This window comes from Astyanax mexicanus, chromosome 7, assembly GCF_023375975.1.
Source record: "Astyanax mexicanus isolate ESR-SI-001 chromosome 7, AstMex3_surface, whole genome shotgun sequence".
Lineage (NCBI taxonomy): Eukaryota > Metazoa > Chordata > Actinopteri > Characiformes > Acestrorhamphidae > Astyanax > Astyanax mexicanus.
The window spans coordinates 51,342,288-51,364,618 of NC_064414.1; positions in this window are offsets into that span (position 1 = coordinate 51,342,288).

A 22,331-nucleotide genomic window follows, 5' to 3' on the forward strand; every position below is an offset into this window, starting at 1 on the left:
ATGTCTGAATGACTTTCCTCTAATCTAATATAATTTAACATGGTATAAAAGTATAAAATACTTTTTAAACAAAAAAAAAAATCATATTGAGCTTATAGTCTAAGTGCAAAAACACAAAAAAAACAGTAATAAGGCTATGCACTGCACAGCGCTGCAAGTTAAGTGCATAATACATACAAGTGAAGTGTGCACTGCGCAGTTGTGCAACTTTATATAAAATAAAATTAGCATTAAAAAAATGCCTACACACTAAGAAAAGTAAGTACAGATTTGAACCTAAAAGAGTACAAAAAGTGGAAAAGTGGTGGGAAATATTGGGTTCAGGCAGAGAATCTAAGCTCTACATGCTGTATATTGCAGTTTAAAAGGTTTCTCCCTCTAGGCAGTTGCTACTTTGGTTGCTAGAAAGGTGTTGCTACGTAGTTTCTCCTGCCATATCATATGATGTGGTCCAACCAAAAGAGGCGGAACTACTACTGAACCATGAGCCGATTTGTTGACAGTGGTTGATTCAGACTTTCAGACCAAATAAAGTCAAGTCTGTTGCCATATAAACCAAACAGAACAACAGAAGAATGGGTACCGTGTCTACTGTATCTACTGTATCTACTGTAACTGTAGATTTTTTTATGCACATCACATTATATGCTATACTGCTTAAATTATCCACTTACCTGCTTTGAGTTGGTGATGTAAGGCTTGGATGTAGCTGTCAATAGTGGTAAAATGAGCTAGGGATCAAGGCAAGGCAAGTTTATTTGTATAGCACCTTTTATACACGGAGGCAAAGTGAAAATAAGATACTTCTCTTCTTATTAAACTTGCAGTGCTTAAACATATAGAGATTGATGATCTGTAATGAAAACTAATAGTAGTATTCTAGTTTTAAAGTAAATCTATCCTAAAAAAGACTTTAAGCCAATGTAATGATACCAGAACTGATATAATGAGTGTTTTCCATTTGTGTTGCCATTAAAACCCTGGGTGCAGCTTTCTGTACAGTATACAATGTAACAAACACACCAACCTTTCTTCAGACTTTTAGGTTTGAAGACACCTTTAGACAGGATTTTTTTTTTTAATCCAGGAAATAAAAGAAGCAAGATGTGGTAATTTAATATTTTAAGGTACTCGTTTTGATACAGTGGTCAACAGGTTAATGTACTGATCCAAACAATCCATACAATTCATACAGATCAGAGCTACACTGTACAGCATATCTATAAAAGCAGCTCGTTTTATTACTTATTTGCAGGCAGAAACACATAAAAGCAGACTGCAGTGTTAGGTGATGGAGTGGAAGCAGGGATGAGCTCCACACTGCAGAGTGTTGTAAAGCCACTGCTGGGTTTTACAGAGACGCAACAGTGGTGGACAATTAATTACAGCTAATTGACTCTGTTTTTCATCAAAAAAGAAAACAATCTTTTTAAGTAGGCCCAACGGAGCCGCGGCTTTTACCCATTAGATGCATGTTGCATGATTTAATCAGGATTAGAGATCCTGAAGGGCCGCGGCGCAGCGCTGTTTAATGCTGTCGCTGATCTAACGCACCTGATTGTGTTGATGAATAACTGCTGCACTGAGACAGATGTGCTGGAATTGGGAAAAAAGAGCGCTTTGGAGTGCTCTGGCTTGTTGAGGTCAGAATACGTAATATACAGATACAGCTCTGGAAAAAAATAAGAGATCACTTCAGTTTCTGAATCAGAAATTAACATGTTGTTTTATTTTATAAACTACACACATTTTTTTTCCAAAATCCAAATTAAAATATTCTCATTTAGAGCATTTACTTGCAGAAAATGAGAAATGGCTGAAATAACAAAGATGCAGAGCTTTCAGACCTCAAATAATGCAAAGAAAACAAAAGTTTATATTCATAAAGTATATATAATATTTGGTGGAATAACCCTTTTTTTTAATCACAGTTTTCATGCATCTTGGCATCATGTTCTCCTCCACCAGTCTTACACACTGTTAAAAGGTTCACCTAGACCACACCCTGACCACTGAAGATACTCTCTGGAAACGCAGCTTTAAAGATAAAGATGCTCACCTGGACTTTACCTTTAGAACATACAACAGTGACCCACAGCTGGACCATGCCTTGACTAATAAGGAGGCTGACCAGACCTCACATGTTAAAGTGGTTCAACTAGACCACACCTTGACCACTAATGATGATACTTTAAAGATAGCCACAGCTTTAATGGTAAAGATGAGTAGATTTACCCCAGCCTCACCACTGAGGAAGCTCCACAGGATCACACGTTCACAATTAATGAGGCCAGTTCTTCACCGTTCTTCAAGAACTTGGTAATAGAATAACAACTATGTCTATGTATAATGCTTGGACAAATTTCACCCCAAAAACGATTGAAATGCATGAATCATTTCAGTGTCTTCACCCCTAAATGTATAATCATAACAGCATAAAACATTGCAGTGCAGAAATCAGAGGCCTCTATCATTAAAGGAGACAAATTCCAGAGGATTCCTTCCTGGTCTTTGTGTTTTTAATCAGGCCATGCCTTCCCTCGCGTTAGCCGCTCTGCCCCTACATGACCTGCTCTGTAATGGGGTCCATCCCCAAGAATGTATCTCATAACAATAATGGGGTGTAATTGGATTTCAAATGTAGCTGTGCTTTGACTTCGTAACAGGTTCCACTGCTGCTAAATTAAAGCCAAGGAGCTGAACTCCTGCTCAGAGGCTGAGTGATTAGGTCTCAGCGGTTTGACGGAGACAAACGACTACAGAGCAAAGAACAGCGTGAGATGTAGAGAAAGAGGAGGGAGGGATGGAGAAAGAGAGAAAAGGGAGAATATATAGAGACAGTTTGCAGACAGGAGTGTGTGCTGAGTGTGAGGGTGTGTGTGTGTGTGTGTGTGTGTTCTACACTGTTCTGCACTGCACAGTGTGTGTGTGCTGCTGTCTCTCTCCGGAGAGGGAAGTAAGGCCGTGACCCCGAACACACACCCTGTGATGTGCTCGTTAACTCTGAGAAGCCGGGACACTAATCAGCAGCTCGTCCACTCGCCGTCTCGCACATCTGCACCGAGGGTATTTCAAGACAACCACTCACAAGTACAGTTCACCTGAGCTCACACTCACACCCACCTGCACCTCGGACTGACTGGAAAACTCTCACTGATGAAGAGGCTCACCTGAGAATTTCTCCCCTGGACCACACCTTCACCAAGCGATGTACAGTACACGCCAAACGGTTGGACACACCTTCTCTTTTTCAATGCGTTTTCTTTATTTTCACAACTATTTACATTGTAGATTCTCACTGAAGGCATCAAAACTATGAATGAACACGTGTGGAGTTTTATGTACTTAAAAAAAGGGTACCACTTTAAAATAAGACTACCTTTATAAAGGGTTTATAAATGGTTTACAATTAGTGTATTAAGGCTTAATAATTAGGTTGATCAAAAATAGTAAAAAAAACAGCAGCACATGTTGACTGGAGAATTTCAGATTTATTGACCATACAAAAATAACCAACGCGTTCCGGCGCTCAGGCCTTCATCAGGGTTAAAAGACAAAAGTTAATAGCATTCCTGCTTTTAAAACACACATGATTACAAAACAACCAATGAGAACACTCCAAATACTAAAGGTCACATGATCAGCCAATGAGAGGCTGGCAGCTCAATTCCACAGAGGAACCACTTCCACCCAAAACTTCTTAAAAGTCCTTTTGAAATTCATAAACACAGTCAATCATCCATTTTAGGGAAAAATACTTTTGCTCAAGAACACACATACAGAGGTAAAAAGGTAAAAACAACCAAACTGACGATACAGGCACATTTCCCCAAATTACCTAAAGAAACTCTTTTTTTATTGTAAAATCCTCATTCCAGTCAATTCTCCAGTCAACAAGTGCTGCTGTTTTTGATCAGTGATTTTATTACCAGGCACCTTGTTGCACAGTGAAGTTGCACCAGATCCATCTGCTTCTTTAATAATTAGGTTGTAAATGCCTTAAAAATCATTAATAATCACTTATAACACATACATAGAAAGGGCAACAATATAAATGGCTGTGTAATATAGTTCACTATTTGGCAAACAACAGGTCATTGTTGCCCTTTCTACTGTACGTATATGTTATAACTGATTATTAATGATTTGTAAAGCATTTAAAACCTAATTAGTAACCATTAATAAACTAATTCTAAGCTATTTATAAAGCCTTTATAAAGGTAGTCTTATTTTAAAGTGGTACCAAAAAAAAGTTGAAATAACTAAAAAAAGAATTATATTCTAGTTTCTTCAAAATAGCCGCCCTTTGCTCTGATCACTGCTCTGCACACTCTTAAGAGGTGGCCACCTGAAATAAAAAGTTTTCCAACAGTCTTGAAGGAAGGAAGGAGTTCCCAGAGGTGTTTATTAGCACTTGTTGCTCCTTTGCCTCCTTCTTCCAGCTCACCCCAAACCATCTGGATTGGGTTCGGGTCCAGTGTCTGTGGAGGTTCGGCTCATTTTTTTGTTAAGTACATAAAACTCCATGTGTGTCCATTCATAGTTTTGATGCTTCAGTGAGAATCTACAATGTAAATATTCATGAAAATAAAGAAAACGCATTGAAAAAGAGAGGGTGTGTCCAAACTTTTGGCCTGTACTGTACTGTATGTGGACCAAAGCTTATTAAAAGAAAAGACTCACCAAGGAGCTTTGAAGAACGTGGACTAATGCCTTACGTATCTAAATCACAGCTTTACAAAAGTGTGGACTCTCCTGGACCACATCTTGAACATTGAAAATACTTTCCTGTAGTGCTGTTCCAAAAGGAAACAAGAAGAAACATCTAGAGCACAGCTCTACAGAGAACTAGACTCATTTGGACGACACATTGACTGATAAAATAAACTCATATAGGTCAAACACTTTTTATATTCAAATGGAGACTCTTCTACAACATACTTTGACGATTTGAGGGACTTACATAGACCACATATTTAATTTTGGGTCTTCTTTATTGATACAAAAGTCTCAACTTGCTGTATTTTAGGGTTTTAGGGTGGGATTGGTGCAGAGATGTTCAAGTCTTAAGTTTGTGTGGGGTGAGGCTTGGTCAATTTTTAATTCTTTAGTTACAAGTCAAAGGCATTTCTCAATTCTTTAGTCACACGTCTAAATCAAGTCTCAGGTCTTTGTGGGGTAAAGTTTGGTCAAGCCTCAAGTCTTTGGTCACAAGTCCAAGTCAAATCTTAAATCTTTAAAATAAAAGTCTCATGCCTCTTCTGGTTGTAATGAGCTTCTATTTAGGGGTGAAACAATTACCCCAGCAATTCGAGTTACTTGATAAAAGAAAATGGATAGAGTAATTTTCTGTGCCTTGAGTAATTGTTTATTTAATAAAAAAAACTCGGTAATTTGCGTTTTTAACGTGACAGCATGCTTAGCGTTACGTCACCCGCGCACAGGAAGAAGGAGGAGGCGGCGGAGGTTTTTAGTTGAGAAGAGGGTATTTTGAAGCAGCGAGGGAAAAAAGCAACAACTTACGAGAAAAGGGCCAATAATAATGGAGCATTTTAAGCTGGACAGCGTGTATTCACTCTTGCCTCCCAAAACAGCTCGTTTTAATGCTGCACCGTCTCAGCCGAGGACACGTTAGCGTTGGAGCCGAGAGAAGGTTAATATAACTTATAACAAATCAGTGAGATTAACATTAATATACCTTAACATAACGACAGCGCTGTGGAGCATTGATTATTAGAAATACTGTCTAATGTGTGTTTAGTTTATAAAAACAGACAATTCCGGACTTAATACAGGCTTTATGTATGTGAACACAGCGCTGTGGAGTTTATAAACTAATACATGTCACATGTTCTGCTGTTCAGAAGCTAAGATGCACAACATAATGCAAATATTTATGCCTTTTTTAAATTGATTAATACCCTGTAGTTTTGATACTTACAATAAATCATTGTTGAAAATAATTTAACTTAATTTATTTAAGTACTAACTATTAAACTATTATTATTCCTTTGTTTATTTCTATTTGTGTTTGCAGTTTGGAAATGTATGTTGTGAATTTGAAATCGTAACTTATTTAAAAAAGGAAATCAATTGGTCATTCATTATTAAGTGAAATGTCTTGTTTTCTCTTGTGTATTTTTAAATACTCTTTAAGCAAACAAATATGTTTTATCCGACTACTCGATTAATCGAAACGATTTTTCATTAGAGTACTCGATTACTAAAATAATCGATAGCTGCAGCCCTAGTTCTATTATCTGATATTCACCCTCTTACTTCACTGCTATATCTAAAAAATCTATGGCATTTACTGTATCATTATATCGTATTTTGTTAGTATGTATTATTCCAGACCACCAAGCCCATCAGTGTAGATGTATTCCTAAACTCTGATGCAAGGCGTGAAAATAGACTATTGAAGGGGTGTAAGATTGCAATGAGCATTGTGACGCGCCTTACGCAGGGTATACGACAGTGCCCTCTATGTGTGTGACTTGAGTCCAAGTCACAAACTGGTGCAGAAAACTTAAAGATAAAGATAAAGATAAAGTTGTTTCTACAGTGAATTCTTGCTAAGAACTGGCAACCCTAAGCATTTTCAAGAATGTATTGGCTGGAAGAGTGCGGTTTAGTACAATTTCAAACAATATAATCTAAAATTACAGCTTGATTGTCTTCTAAAATGTACAGAAGCTTCAACACCGTATACGTAATGTGCCTGTACAGTATATTCTACGAATTAAGCACCACATGACCACTTACACTGAATAGCTATTGATATGTAATTGTGCCCATACTGCAATACATCCTCTTTACAGCAGCTCAGGGTATATTTTAGGGTTATTGAATATACTCTTATTATATGAGAATAGAACAGTTGAATCTGAGATTGATTCCAGTGTTTGCTGAGTGAATCACTAAACCTCATTCTATAGAGCAGCATAAAGAGTCTAAACGTCTATTGTTCTGAACTTCTTTCTTTTTTCCACACAGTGAATGGAGGGATGAACTGTGGAGCCGTGTGTAGAACAGGCTGGAGGGAGGCTTGTGGAGTTGAGGCTGAAATACGGAGGTACTTCCTCAGTGTGTATAAACTTAATATATTTAATTTATTTTCTACATTGTAGATTAACATTAAAAAACAATCCCCTCACCTAAACCTGATGAACTGAGATGGTGATTTGAGGTGGTTTGGGATGAGCTGGAGCTTCACAGCGTGAAGGAAAAGCAGCAGCTATTGTTCAACTATTGTTTTAACCACCAAAACAATTAATCAATTTGTCCACATGAGTAATGATATATCATTCACAATATATATAATGGATTTCTTAAATTAGATGTCAGATTTTTCAGGTTTAGGGATAGATTATCTCGTAAAATTTACTCTAGGTCACATCAGACCTCATTATTGAGAGAACTTTGAGCTGAGAAAGATTTTTCTGAACATTTTTACATAAAACATATGGTAACACTTTATAATAACGTTCAGCTATAAATCATTTATAAGTTTTTAATTCCTAATTAACTAAACATGAATTAATCATGTACTCATATCTATAAATCATGCATAAATATATTAGTAATGATTCACAAGACACATACAAGTTATTATTTCATTCTTAACAAATGATTAACAAATGATGAATAGGTCAGGAATTCAGTTTTTATATATCAGTTACATACTTACAATAATAATAATTCATATGTAAATAGAATATTTACAAAGGAATGTAATGTTAAGGCCTTTTTAGCCAAACATACTTAATGAAAAAAACATCTATAAACTTTGATTTTATCATTTATTTATCATGAACTAATCAAGTATTAAACAGTAATTTACCCAGTAGCCTTGTGTGTGCTCTGGGTTCTGTTGTAGCTAATTATTTTTACATATTATTTTAATGATTATTTTAAGACAGATTTAGACAGGTATATGATGTTCGCATTCAAAGCAAGCTCCTAGCTCCTTCCTACCTGATGGACTTCATGCACAGCTTTGTTGACCCAAAAACTTCAACTGCAGCTTATGTGGCTAAACGAACTTCCACTGAGCAGGAATCAAACACACTCAAGATTGAAGCATTTAAATGACCAGTAAACCAGTGTTTTTCTCTCACAGTCTACCTACCTACTGTCAGGTGATGCTGAATTTCTCCCTAGGTGTGTGTGTGTGTGAGAGAGAGAGAGAGAGAGAGAGAGAGAGAGAGAGAGAGAGAGAGAGAGAGAGAGAGAGAGAGAGAGAGAGAATGCTTTATTCTGCTTGTCTGTGATGGACTGGTGGTCTGTCCAAGGGCTTACATGTCTTTTGCCCTATAAACACTGGCATAGACTTCAGTACCCCCCATCACCCAGAAGGATTAAGTTTATAAGAAGGTGATTAATACATATCTAAAAATCATTTATAAACTATACTTCTTTTGTTAAATCATTTATAAATGAATTGTTCAACATTTATAAAACATTTTGCAGCACCTAATCTAAAGTGTAAACTATACTGTATTTTCAGAACATACAAATATATAAAAAGGCCTGTATATCATTTAATAAAACAGATTTAATGGTTAGGACTTAAATAACAATGTGAGTGTTAGTGAGGCTCTTCAGTCAGCACTTTTGCTGGTACTAATCGTGGACTGACACACACACATATACACACTTAATTTAACTTGCCATTTATTAAAACATGAATATGACTAAAAAGTTGTTACAATTTGTATCGCATGTGATATTAAATACAAAACTTCATCTGCTTCTTAAAAAACATTCACAATTTGTTGCACAAATTAATTAATAGAATGTGATATACTGCATAACCTGAAATAACTATAACTTTTTTCATAAACCTTAAAACCATAAACCTAAAAACTTTTTAGATTGCTTGCTAGATTATTAGTTCTTGTGGAATTCAAATGTCCCATTTTATTCATGGAGTTTTCCAAGGTCATGAATTAGTTGTCCTAGAGTGCCATTATGATGTTTTTTAGCTAGCCATTCATACCATTCTATTACAGTCAAGTGTTTTTTGAAATACTGAAATAAAGTAACTTTTCAAAGATATTCTCATTTTTTGAGCTGGCCCTGTATATATACACATGCATATATGTACCTTGGACTGTTTAGTCTGCAGTTGATATACAGAAGTAAATTTGTGAATGTCTCTGCTCATTACCAGAGACTGTGAGGTGAACATTTAAGCAATGGTTGAGCAACACTGTATCAGTTAGCCAAATTAAAGCTATAAAGATTAGATTTTAAATATTTTACTTTCTCTGTCTGAAGCCTAATGAATCATAAGTCTTGAGGCAAGAGTTGGCAGTCACTAAATCAATTCCATATGAAATAAAATAAAGTAACAAGGGCATTTTATAGGAATTGTTTAGTTTGTTTGTACTTTTCTTATTTGTGTGTGTGTTTTTATCTTTGTGTTTGTCTCTGTAGCTGGAAATCCTCAGCAGACTGTAAGAAGATATAAGAAGATTTTGCATCAGTACAGAAGGGGGAAAAATCTCTGTGATGCATACAGGGCTGTTGGAGTAGACAGAAACACTGTAGTGGCCAATGCTCCCATTGCAGAGCTAGCTATCGTGGCACCCCAAGAGTACAGTAGGTGTTGGAGGGTTACTCAAGGCAGGAGAAACTGCAGGTGTTTGCAAAAAAGTGTGCAGATGTCTTAAATAATGATGTACAGCTGTTAAACAATGTGGAAATGTACAAAAAGAAAAACAAGCTTCTGCCTTTAATGAAAAGAAAGTAAGTTTTTTTTGTAATGTTTCGCAAGCTTGCCTATTGTTTTGGACTGTAAATAAAACTAAAATGGACATCCAACAGATGACAGTGTTATTGGCTGTGAAGACAATGTTTTAAAAGTGCAGCAATGGCAGAGTTATTTTTCAGTTGTTAATGATTCAGAAGATTTTGTTGAATTTGTCATTTTTGAGTGAAATTGTTATTACTGTCATCTTCTTTTCTGTTTTTGAAAAATACGTTTTTTGGTTGCCACTTTGAATTGAATAAAGACCTGCAAGTTGTTATCAGTAAGTTGATTTTTTATATGTACTTGGATATGTGGATATGTTTTGGAAATGTTAAACAATTAATTTTAAAATTATTTAACAAAACAATATATAGTTTATAAATGATTTACAGGCATTTTCAAATATTTATATACAAAAAAATAATTTACACTTTAGATTAGGTGCTGCAAAATGTTTTATAAATGTTGAACAATTCATTTATAAATGATTTAACAAAAGAAGTATAGTTTATAAATGATTTTTAGATATGTATTAATCACCTTCTTATAAACTTAATCCTTCTGGGTGATGGGGGGTACTGAAGTCTATGCCAGTGTTTATAGGGCAAAAGACATGTAAGCCCTTGGACAGACCACCAGTCCATCACAGACAAGCAGAATAAAGCATTCTCTCTCTCTCTCTCTCTCTCTCTCTCTCTCTCTCTCTCTCTCTCTCTCTCTCTCTCTCTCTCTCTCTCTCTCTCTCTCTCACACACACACCTAGGGAGAAATTCAGCATCACCTGACAGTAGGTAGGTAGACTGTGAGAGAAAAACACTGGTTTACTGGTCATTTAAATGCTTCAATCTTGAGTGTGTTTGATTCCTGCTCAGTGGAAGTTCGTTTAGCCACATAAGCTGCAGTTGAAGTTTTTGGGTCAACAAAGCTGTGCATGAAGTCCATCAGGTAGGAAGGAGCTAGGAGCTTGCTTTGAATGCGAACATCATATACCTGTCTAAATCTGTCTTAAAATAATCATTAAAATAATATGTAAAAATAATTAGCTACAACAGAACCCAGAGCACACACAAGGCTACTGGGTAAATTACTGTTTAATACTTGATTAGTTCATGATAAATAAATGATAAAATCAAAGTTTATAGATGTTTTATTCATTAAGTATGTTTGGCTAAAAAGGCCTTAACATTACATTCCTTTGTAAATATTCTATTTACATATGAATTATTATTATTGTAAGTATGTAACTGATATATAAAAACTGAATTCCTGACCTATTCATCATTTGTTAATCATTTGTTAAGAATGAAATAATAACTTGTATGTGTCTTGTGAATCATTACTAATATATTTATGCATGATTTATAGATATGAGTACATGATTAATTCATGTTTAGTTAATTAGGAATTAAAAACTTATAAATGATTTATAGCTGAACGTTATTATAAAGTGTTACCAAACATATGGATATTATTGTATATTCAAGTGCATTTGAAGACAAATTTACACAGATGTGCACAAATCAAGAGAATTCCTTTAGGTCCCAGAAGTGTACAATATTTCTTATCATAGTTTAACAGCATTTTATACAGCTCTGAATAATGTTTGAGTAAAATGAACATTGATGTTTTATTCTATAAACTACGGACGACATTTCAAATAAATAATTCCAAATAAAAATATCGTCATTTAGAGCATTTATTTGCAGAAAATGTGAAATGGCTGAAATAACAAAAAGATGCAGAGCTTTCAGACCTCAAATAATGCAAAGAAAAGGAATGCAAGTTCATAAAGTTTTAAGAGTTCAGAAATGATCAATATTTGGTGGAATAACCCTGGGGGTTATTAATCACAGTTTTTTTCATGCATCTTGGCATCATGTTCTCCTCCACCAGTCTTACACACTGCTTTTGGATAACTTTATGCCTTTAGTCCTGGTGCAAAAATTCAAGCAGTTCAGTTCAGCTTGGTGGTTTGATGGCTTGTGATCATCCATCTTCCTCTTGATTATATTCCAGAGGTTTTCAATTTGGGAAAATCAAAGGCACACTGACACGCCCTAAATCCAGCTGTGCAATCTGCAAATGACCGGTACGCTATAGATCACTAAAATAGGACCCTACAGTCCTTCGTCTACTTGCCATTTTTTAATATTGTCATTGTCATTGTCATATTGGCCGCCTCTACTGTAACATCAGATTGTGCTACTTAAAAACACCCCCAAATATGAGGATACATTTCTAGAATACAAGCATTTTAATTATGCACAGCATCACTTTCCTAAAACATGTTTTCCCACTTCCCACGTCTCATTTCTTTATTTGCCTTCTTCCTCCTCCATCAGCCGCTCTGCAGATAGAGGAAACTCATGCAGCGTGAGCATTTCTGGACGGTCCTGTTTCTGATCTGCAGATCTGCCACCTGCAGTCACAATGATAAATGACCTGAGTTTTACATTACTGAGCACTAAAACATTTACAGCACTCAGTCTCAGAGCAGGGCTCAGTCTCACTATACCCTCCACCACGGTGGTTCTGTCTGAACTTCTGAGCAGGAGGTTCTTTGATTGGTACCAATCTTTCTTCTCCACATTCTGCTATAAAAACATTTACTTTCACTTGAATAATATAGAACAATAAGCTGCATATGACTGGGGCCAGTCTGCTAAAAGAGGGTTTGCAATTCTTAGAAAGGAAAAAAAAAATAGTAAAAAAAAAAAAATAATAATCTTTTTTATATATATTTTTTTTAATTTTCGGAAAGTCAGGAGCATTTTATAGTCAGAATTTAACTGAAAGCCAGTGCAGATCTATCTATCTATCTATCTATCTATCTATCTATCTATCTATCTATCTATCTATCTATCTATCTATCTATCTATCTATCTATCTATCTATCTATCTATCTATCTATCTATCTATCTATCTATCTATCTATCTATCTATCTATCTATCTATCTATCTATCTATCTATCTATCTATCTATCTATCTATCTATCTGCCTGCCTGCCTGCCTGCCTGCCTGCCTGCCTGCCTGCCTGCCTGCCTGCATGCCTGCATGCATGCATTAACCTGGGGCTAGTTAGCTCTTTTGCCATTCAGACGTGACTATTGTCAGCCTGTAGCCTGCTGCTACCCCCGGCTAGCACTGCTAAAGCAGTATTAGCATTACCTGCTAATCATGCTAAGCGCTAGTTAGCTCTTTTGCCACTCAGAGGCAAGTAAATCAGGCTGTAGCCTGCTGCTAATCCCAGTTAGCACTGCTAAAGCAGCATTAGTATTACCCGCTAACCGTCCTAAGCACTAGTTAGCTTTTTCACCATTTAGAGCTGAGTATTATCTGCCTATAGCCTGCTTCTAACCCCGGCAAGCACTGCTGGAGTAGTATTACCATTACCCGCTAACTGTGCTAGATCTTTAGCTCTTTCAGTCTGCCTTATGGTGTGAAAAATAAGGTAACTTACTGCTGGAACTACCTGACAGGAGCACATTATCTCATCGTAAAACATAAAATGAATGTGCAGTTAACTCTTCCTATATTTGACTATCTAATGTCATTGTAATATTAATGAAAAAACAATGAACATCTCATAAAAGTCATACATATGCAGCTTAAATTGTATATGTAATATTACATACATATTTTACTTTTCACACTACAGCCACCTTTTACTGGTAGCACTGTTTTGTAACTGTTTGTAACATATTGTACTGTACATACTACAGTTTCTGTCTACCGTGTACTCGAAGACAAATTGAGAAAACAGTGTTGCTGCATGCATGCTGCAATTTCAATTATAGAGTTTTTTTTAAAGGAATTAAAGGACAAAACTGATGCAGACATGGTATGGTTTTAAACAGACGTCTGTACACACATAAGGACAGCTTTGGCCCAAAGGTGCTGATGAATCTGCTGTTTATCATTTACTAATAAATGTCCACCAGTCTTGAGTGTTTTGTAATGGCACTTTCTAATTCATTCTAATTAATTTTGTTAATTTGTCTTCTTTTAAATATATTTAAATATACTTGATCATGTTTGAATCATGTTCCATTTTTACTGTTATTCTTTTATATGTTTTTTTTTTTGACTCTTTGAATGACAGTTGTGTATGAAAGGTGCTACAAAAAATAAACTTGCCTTGCCTTGTGATAGGAAATTTTCTCAAAAGGAATGCGCAGGCTTGCAGTCTTGTAAGGCTTGACTTGACTTGTAAATAGTGACCCTAAGCATTCTTAGTATTTACTGATTTAGATGTGAGAGATTGTCAGACTTTAGTCTTTTACATGTATTCTCAGAGTATATTCAAAAATCTCTAGTGCATGTTAGTATTAGCTCACAACAGAATTGGACCAGAAGCAGCCAAAGACTATCACAGAGCTGTTATATGATGTGAGAATGGAGAGAGGTACAGTGCTTCTTAAACAATTAACTTTCATTAATGGTTTAATAGTTTTTAATTTCTATACCAAACATTGGACTTAGTCAGTATTCTGATCATCTTGTTACATTAACTTGGGTAATCAGTTTATGGGAAGACTCTTTAATCATATTTTGCTTTGAGACCACCAAAAAATGTAGAGAATAAGACATGCAAAGCATGCTTGATCTTCTACATTACATTTGGTAGATGCTTTTGTCCAAAGCAACTTACAATAGTGAAGTACAAAAGTAATAGAAGTTAGAGGTAAAAACATCTTTAGATAGGGCCTAAAGGAGTTTAAAGGGAAATGAGGTTAGAAGTAGTTAGTTAGTTAGAGGTGTTAGGAGAGTAAGTGCTCTTTGAAGTGCTCAGTCTCTCAGGAGTTTATTAAAGATAGTGAGAGATTCTCCTGATCTGGTAGTAGAAGGTAGTTAGTTAGAGGTGTTAGGAGAGTACATGCTCTTTGAAGAGCTCTGTCTTCAGGAGTTTATTAAAGATAGTGAGAGATTCTCCTGATCTGGTAGTAGAAGGTAGTTAGTTAGAGGTGTTAGGAGAGTACATGCTCTTTGAAGAGCTCTGTCTTCAGGAGTTTATTAAAGATAGTGAGAGATTCTCCTGATCTGGTAGTAGAAGGTAGTTAGTTAGAGGTGTTAGGAGAGTACATGCTCTTTGAAGAGCTCTGTCTTCAGGAGTTTATTAAAGATAGTGAGAGATTCTCCTGATCTGGTAGTAGAAGGTAATTGGTTAGAGGTGTTAAGAGATTAGGTGCTCTTTGAACAGCTCTTCTGAGTGATACGGGACACAAACTCTCCCTAACTTTATACGAAGAGGAGATGGAACGCTTCATTATAGTGTAGGCCATTATAGGCCCTAAGCAGTGTGTGTGTGTGTGTGTGTGTGTGTGTGTGTGTGTGTTTAACGAACGTATAGGTAGTCCAGCTCTGGCTTGCTATGAACCCATGTTTTTCACTGTGAGTACACAATACAAAAAAAATCAGCCGTGTTTGTGAAATCAATGCCTTCAGTTGTGAGGTCAAGTGTTGGTGGCAGTGTCGAGTTTTAAATGCAGGGTTTCGGCAGATTGCAGGTGATTCAGTTCCAAACCTGTAATTTCCACAACCTCTTAAATCCCAGCTTTTCCAGCACCTGAGATGAACGTCGGTTAGCTGTCCTCACGCTTTTGTCTTTGACACTTATCTTTATGCTTTTTACCTTCGCTCAGGATATTAAAAGGCTTTTTTTCCAATCACCCCCACCCCCCCCACCACCCCCACTTCATTCTCCTTCCCTCCTCCTCCTCCTCCAGCTGGAAGTGAAGCGCTGGGCTCTGACAGCTCCTATAACCTCTCTCACTCTTGTTTTGCGAGTGTGTGTGATATTGGCTCAGAATAAAAGACGTCGGAGCGTAATCGCCTCTTTATCTGTCGCTGCATCTCGACAACTGCAATTAAAGCTCTCTCTGGCTGTCATCTGCCTCCACTGAGCGCATTCACTTTCCATCAGACGCCTTCTCAGACGTGCTCTCTCTCTCTCTCTCTCTCTTTCTCTCGCACAAACTCTAGTTCCAGTGCAGATAACTGATGCCATCCTGTCAAACTCGCCTCAGGCTTGTTGTCCTTTTATCTCCAATGTGATATTTGGCGATGTCACTCAGAACAGCAGGTCTGTCATCTCTGAGTAATCTGTGTTACTGGCTACTGCTGGCTAAAATGAAATTGGCGTTTTTAGAAAGCAGAAATTTGACACTTCTGCCACAAGCTGTTCTGTGTTCCTTTTTTAAAGGCTTTTATTATTCATGAATAGCGTGAAAACTTCTCAGACTCCTCATTAAAAGTTTTTGATGTTTGTGTTTTGATACTAATGTCAAGCATCTTTAAGTTTAAGAGAAGCTCTACATAAAATAAACATTATATTTGCTTCATAACTTTTCACACCGTCTGATTATGTGATTTAAGGCTCTATCTTACACTCTTGTGCAAGGCTTGTTGCGATGCACATTGCTATCTTACACCCCACCAACAGTCTGTTTTCACACCTTGTGCCTGCTTTGTTTAAATAGAATCAAAATGCTTGTGAATATATCTACGCTGATGGGCGTGGTGGTCTGGAAATGAGGCGTGTTCGGGTACACTTCTGGCTTATTGCTATCTTCGCAGTAAAAAACACAGTTGCACTGACTGATTTGAGTGATCTCTGTTACTGGGCTACTGCTGGCCAAAATAAAAAAAATGGCGTTTTTAGAAAGCAGAAAATTTGACACTTCTGTTGTGAATATACAGGGGTTGGACAGTGAAACTGAAACACCTGTCATTTTAGTGTGGGAGGATTCATGGCTAAATTGGAGCAGCCTGGTGGCCAATCTTCATTAATTGCACATTATTGCACCAGTAAGAGCAGAGTGTGAAGGTTCAGTTAGCAGGGTAAGAGCACAGTTCTGCTCAAAATATTGCAATGCACACAACATTATGGGTGACATACCAGAGTTCAAAAGAGGACAATTTGTTGGTGCACGTCTTGCTGGAGCATCTGTGACCAAGACAGCAAGTCTTTGTGATGTATCAAGAGCCACGGTATCCAGGGTAATGTCAGCATACCACCAAGAAGGACCAACCACATCCAACAGGATTAACTGTGGACGCTGTAAGAGGAAGCTGTCTGAAAGGGATGTTCGGGTGCTAACCCGGATTGTATCCAAAAAACATAAAAGCACGGCTGAACAAATCACAGCAGAATTCAATGTGCACTTCAACTCTCTTGTTTCCACCAGAACTGCCTGTCGGGACAATAAATTATTGTGGTCTCATTGCTATCTTACACCCCATATAGCAACAGTGCTTGTAAATATACATTGTCTACACTGATGGGCATAGTGTTCTGGAATTTAGGCTTGTTCAGGTAAATTTGTGGTGTATTTCTATCTTAGCGGTAAAAAACACAGGTGCTCAGCTGACTGATTTGAATCCTGACAACAGTCAACAGTCAGATATTCATTGCTATCTTGGCAATGCAGGTGCAATGCCCCTACACCCCAGCTACAGACTAGTAGCTCTCCTGTCCAGAGGGTTGTTGAACCCAACTGCAGAACAGTTGACTTGAAAGCAGGTAAAACCCAAGAAGAAGAGAAAAAAAAAGTTAATAAAAAAACACACCTCTCCTCATGCGAGGATCGAACCCGTGTCTTCTGGGTCGCGATCCAATACACTACCGCTTTTACGGCTAGCGAATTGGGACACAGCCTTGAAAAAAACATCCTTATAAGAAGATGCAGGAGAAAAGAATGTGCAGAAAAACGAGAACAGGTGGAAACTAAAGTCAGTCAGAGCGCGACAGAGAAACGGGGGGAATATAAACAAAAGCTTACCAGAGAAGCATTTTACATATATATATATATATATATATATATACGTATATATATATATGTATATATATACGTATATATATACATATATATACGTATATATATATATATATATATTTAATTTTTTTTTTTTTCACTATAGTTCAAACGATCTCACAGGCCAGATGTTTCACACCTATTGCCGACCCCTGGACTAAAGCATGCACTGCATCAACAGCATGCACCATCAAAAATCAGTATACGCTCGCATGCAGAGCACATGACACAGTGAGGATATTGACATCTCCAGTCTCCAGGATCATTTGCAGCTAAACCCACAGATGGTGAAATTTTGATGACGCCCCGGCAGGCCGAGGTCAGAGGCTCCAGCAGAGCTGCAGCAGGTCCGGTCTTGTTTCTGCTGTTGTCCATCAGTGCAGCGGACCTGACAGTGATGAGTGTAGTTACCCAGCGCTTACACCAGCCTTACACCAGCCTAATGCACTTCTCCTGTTTCTGAGTGTTTCTACAATACACCAGCTGCACTACTGTAAATACAATCCCCCACTGCACTGAAACTCTCTGTTCACTTCAGCTAATAGAATCGTCAGGGGGAGACAGGACAGCAGGAGAACGGAGGAGCTGGACTGGTGTTACTGTAGCGGATAAAAAGGTTTGGATTTATTAAATCAGGTGAATTCATTCATTCATTGACTTATCAAATCACTGACCAAGAGCAGAGCGATTAAAGAAGTCTTAGATGTATCTCCTTTAACTCCCTCCATAACTTTACAGTAGACTGTGGAAATGCTGGACATGTGTTTGACGTTCATTTCTTAAAGCCATGGGGAATATATTTTGCTATGTTTTTTTATATAACAAATACTTGAGTTTTAACTATTAGAATTGCTAGTATTGACTCTATGATATCAACAATGGCTTATTATTAGGTCAATTTGCAGATATTTTCTGTTTTCTGTTTAGCTATGTTTAGGTATATCGTATTTTTTGGACTATAAAGCCCTAACTAGGGTAATTTTCTATTTTACTGGGAGTCGTCTGTGTTTTTATTCCCTTCCAGATTGACCATGTATGAGTTTGAGAAAATTATAAGCTGAATTACCTACTGTTTTTGGCTGAAGTCCTACGTATTTTAAGTCCTGTCTGGACTAGGTAGACCATATTTTTATTTGGGTAAACCAGGATGCCTGGCTAAATGACGTCAACACCTAATTTGCATAATACCTGTTTTTGAAGCTGTAAAGGATTATGATTGTGGGAGTGAAAAAAGTGAGTAAAAAACACCCTAAATATGTTAGAAATTATATATATATTTTTTTTAATAGGCCGTCACTTTTTTTACAATAACTTAATTTTTACGTGAATTACATAAATTAGTTTTTTGCCATGTTGTTAAATGTTATTATAAGAGCAGCAGTTAGACTGAACTGCTATTCCACTTTTTTTTTTTTAGGGTTTTTGGTGGTTGGGGGGGGGGATTGTGCGCTCCGCAAAACAGCAAGCTGTTTCTCCGGAGAGGAAATTTATGTGGAGCTTTGATTTGGCGCCCCCTCTAGGCTGCATAACCTGCATAATGAAGGTCATTTAAAAACCAGGACATTTCCTCACTTTTTAAAAAAACGCCCGGGACAGGACGTGAAATACGGACATGTCCCAGGAAATACAGACGTTTGGTCACCCTGGTCTGGACACACATCTCTGAGTTTCGTCTCCTCGCGTTTAATAAAATAGCTATTTGTCCACTGCCGCGCACCGTAATTACACTTTGGCCGCGCATTTTCATGGAGATCCACGTAAATACAACAGCGAGTGGAAATGGAGGAGCTACTGAACGCGATGTCATGTGACCAAGAAATCCAATTTTTTTTTATTTTTTATTGCAGTCTGGAAACAAGAGTTTTATTACTGAGTAGAAGTGTGAAATAAGTGAGAAACTAATCCTGTCCACATAGGGCTTAAGGCTCAGTTAAAAATTCTTTAACTTTCCCAAAAACTGTGCAAAAGTGCACCCTAAAAATAGGGTGCTCCTTATGTATGAATTCTACTGGTCAGGTATTAAGGAGCAGTAAAGCCACTCTGCTGAAGTACAGAGTTATACAGGAGTTTCAGTTTAGTTCTTCATCACCAAGACTGGAGCAGTATTAGCATTAGCCGCTAACCATGCAAAGCTCTATTGCCGTTCAGAGGAGAGTATTATCTGCATTTAACCTGCTGCTAACCCCAGCTAGCACTGCTGGAGCAGCATTAGCATGACATGCTAACCGCACTAAGCGCTAGCTTTTGCACTGTTCAGAGGCAAGTATATCAGACTGTAGTCTGCGCATTTACTGTGTTAAAACAAGCTACGTGGGAAAACCGCTAGCTAATATCACCCAGGCGGCATTAGCTGCTAACCGCAATTCTAAGCTTACTGTAAATAAGCGCTTTACTCACCCAAATAAGCAGTTTTTACGAGAGAAATATGTGTATATTAATAACATCCAGTGATTACTTCAAATCTGACCCCCCCTCAACTGTATCTGTATTAAAAATAAATAAAAAGCTGAACTACTATGATTGTTGTAAAGAAATGAATAATGGGGCGTCAAGTGTTCCGTGTGGTCTAAGGCGCTGCCACTTTGAACAGTAAATCACTGGTTCGCATCCCAGTCATGCATCTTGCCATCAGCTGCCAGAGTCCGAGAGAGCACTTTTTGATTGGCCTTGCTCTCTCTGGGTGGGTACAGTAGATGGCGCTCTTTCCCCTCATCACTCCTAGGGTGATGTGGATCAGCACAAGGCATCTGTGAGCTGATGTATCACAACTTAGTCGCTGCGCTTTCCTCCGAGCGCGTTGTGATAATGGTGGCTGACTTCACATATATCGGAGGAGGTGTGTGCTAGTCACTGCTGATGGGGGATATACAGCTAAGTAGCAGCTGAACGGGTGGGATAATCAGCATTACTAAATTGGGTAGAAAAGCGGGATACAAATAAAAAAAAAGACAAAGTATTAATAGTTCTCTGAAGAAGGGGGGTGGCAGACCATAAAAAACAATGGCTTGGGTGCTGTGTACTATTAAGGAAGTATAGAACCCTGTGGTCCCATTTTAGTGGATATTTCAAAAAAAATTTTTTACCATAATCTAATCTGCAGTAATAGCTTATTTATTACTGAGTGTTTTCGTGTCCTTGTCCCTGTGACTGGTGTTTAGCTGTATCCAAGGAACTGAGGACATGGAGCTGTAATCATAATTAATTAATCATAATCACAATCTGCACTGATAGCTTTTTATAAACTTGTTTTGTGCAGTATTTTTATTCTCTTTTTTTTTTTTTTTTTTTTTTCAGGTAACTGTATAATAACTGTAAGAAATTTCCTTGCCAACTGAGTTTATTCATTTTATGTGGGGTATTTTATATGAGCCCTGTTTTAGTGATCTATAGGCGAGCCATCTTCATCATTAGTGCACTGTGGATCTTGATTTAGGGTGTGTCACTGTGTCTTTGCTATCGTAACGACAGGAAAAGTACGCCTTGCGTGGCTCAAAACACGCAAAAGTCATGTACTAGTTCTTTTAATTAATCATGGGTGTGCTTTGGCCGTGCAATAAACCATGCATGTGTTGATGTAGAATAATGTTATTTTATTTTGAATCCTGTTTTTATTTATGCTAAAGTTGGGTTTGTGCACTGCTGCATTGGGGATTCGCCTGTGTTGACAATTCACTGCCATGATAGCAATGAACGTCTGACTGTTGACACCTATCTAGGTTGTATTCAGTCAGTGGCGCACCTGTGTTTTCTGTTGCCAAGAAAGCAATACACCAGAAATTAACATGAAAACACCTAATTTCAGGACCACTACACCCATCAGTGTTGATATATTCAGAAGTACCATTGCTATTTAAACGACACAGACAAAAGACGTAAAAATAGACTGTTGGTGGGGTGTAAGGTAGCAATAAGCAATGGGCTAGCTTAAAATTTAATAATTTAATTAGAAAGTAATGAAAAGATATGCAGTTTTTGGTCAGCTAAAATGGAAAGATTGCATGTTGTAAATGAAATCTGCAACAGTTAAATGCTGAAAGAGCAAACAATGATAAATTATGTCAGTTTCACACTTTTTTTTTTTTACATTTTTCAACAGAACATGTTTTTGATAGTTTTCTACCACCTACTTATGCTGAGAGAATGCAGGGTTTGACACAGTCCTGAGCTTTTCTATTCTCCAGGCAGGAATGAAAGGGCACTGCTGAAGTGTTTAATGAGGAGGCACAGCGTCTCGGGGGGCAGTTTTTCTTTGAATGAATTTTAAAGCGTTGTTTTTACAGAACCCAATATCCCCGTGATTTGCATTTGATTTATTAGACCTGGTGACTGGGATATTGATAGATGAGTAATAAAGGATTGTTCTCAGCGTTTCCTCGTTCGCTCGGGGAGTCTAAACATGGCCATAAATTGTTTTCCTTGTCTTTGCTTTTATTAATATGTCTTGCCAATTGAACCATAAAAAGAGAATTTGTTATGAAAGAAATGTTATTGCAGCGCTGTGATGGATCTTGTAGTTCTCTGAGCTTTTAGACAAGAACAAACGACCTGCTTTGTGATTAAAGACACAAATATTCCACTTTAAAAGGCTGTTTACTGGGTCAGAAGGCCCACCTGAGAGCGGCGAGATTACATACATCGTGCTCTGAATGGAATGGAATGGAAAAATATATAAATATTTATATTTATATTAGTGATATTTCTCTGAGAGAGCACAAGGCCTTGCTCTCTCTGGGTGGGTACAGTAGATGACGCTCTTTCC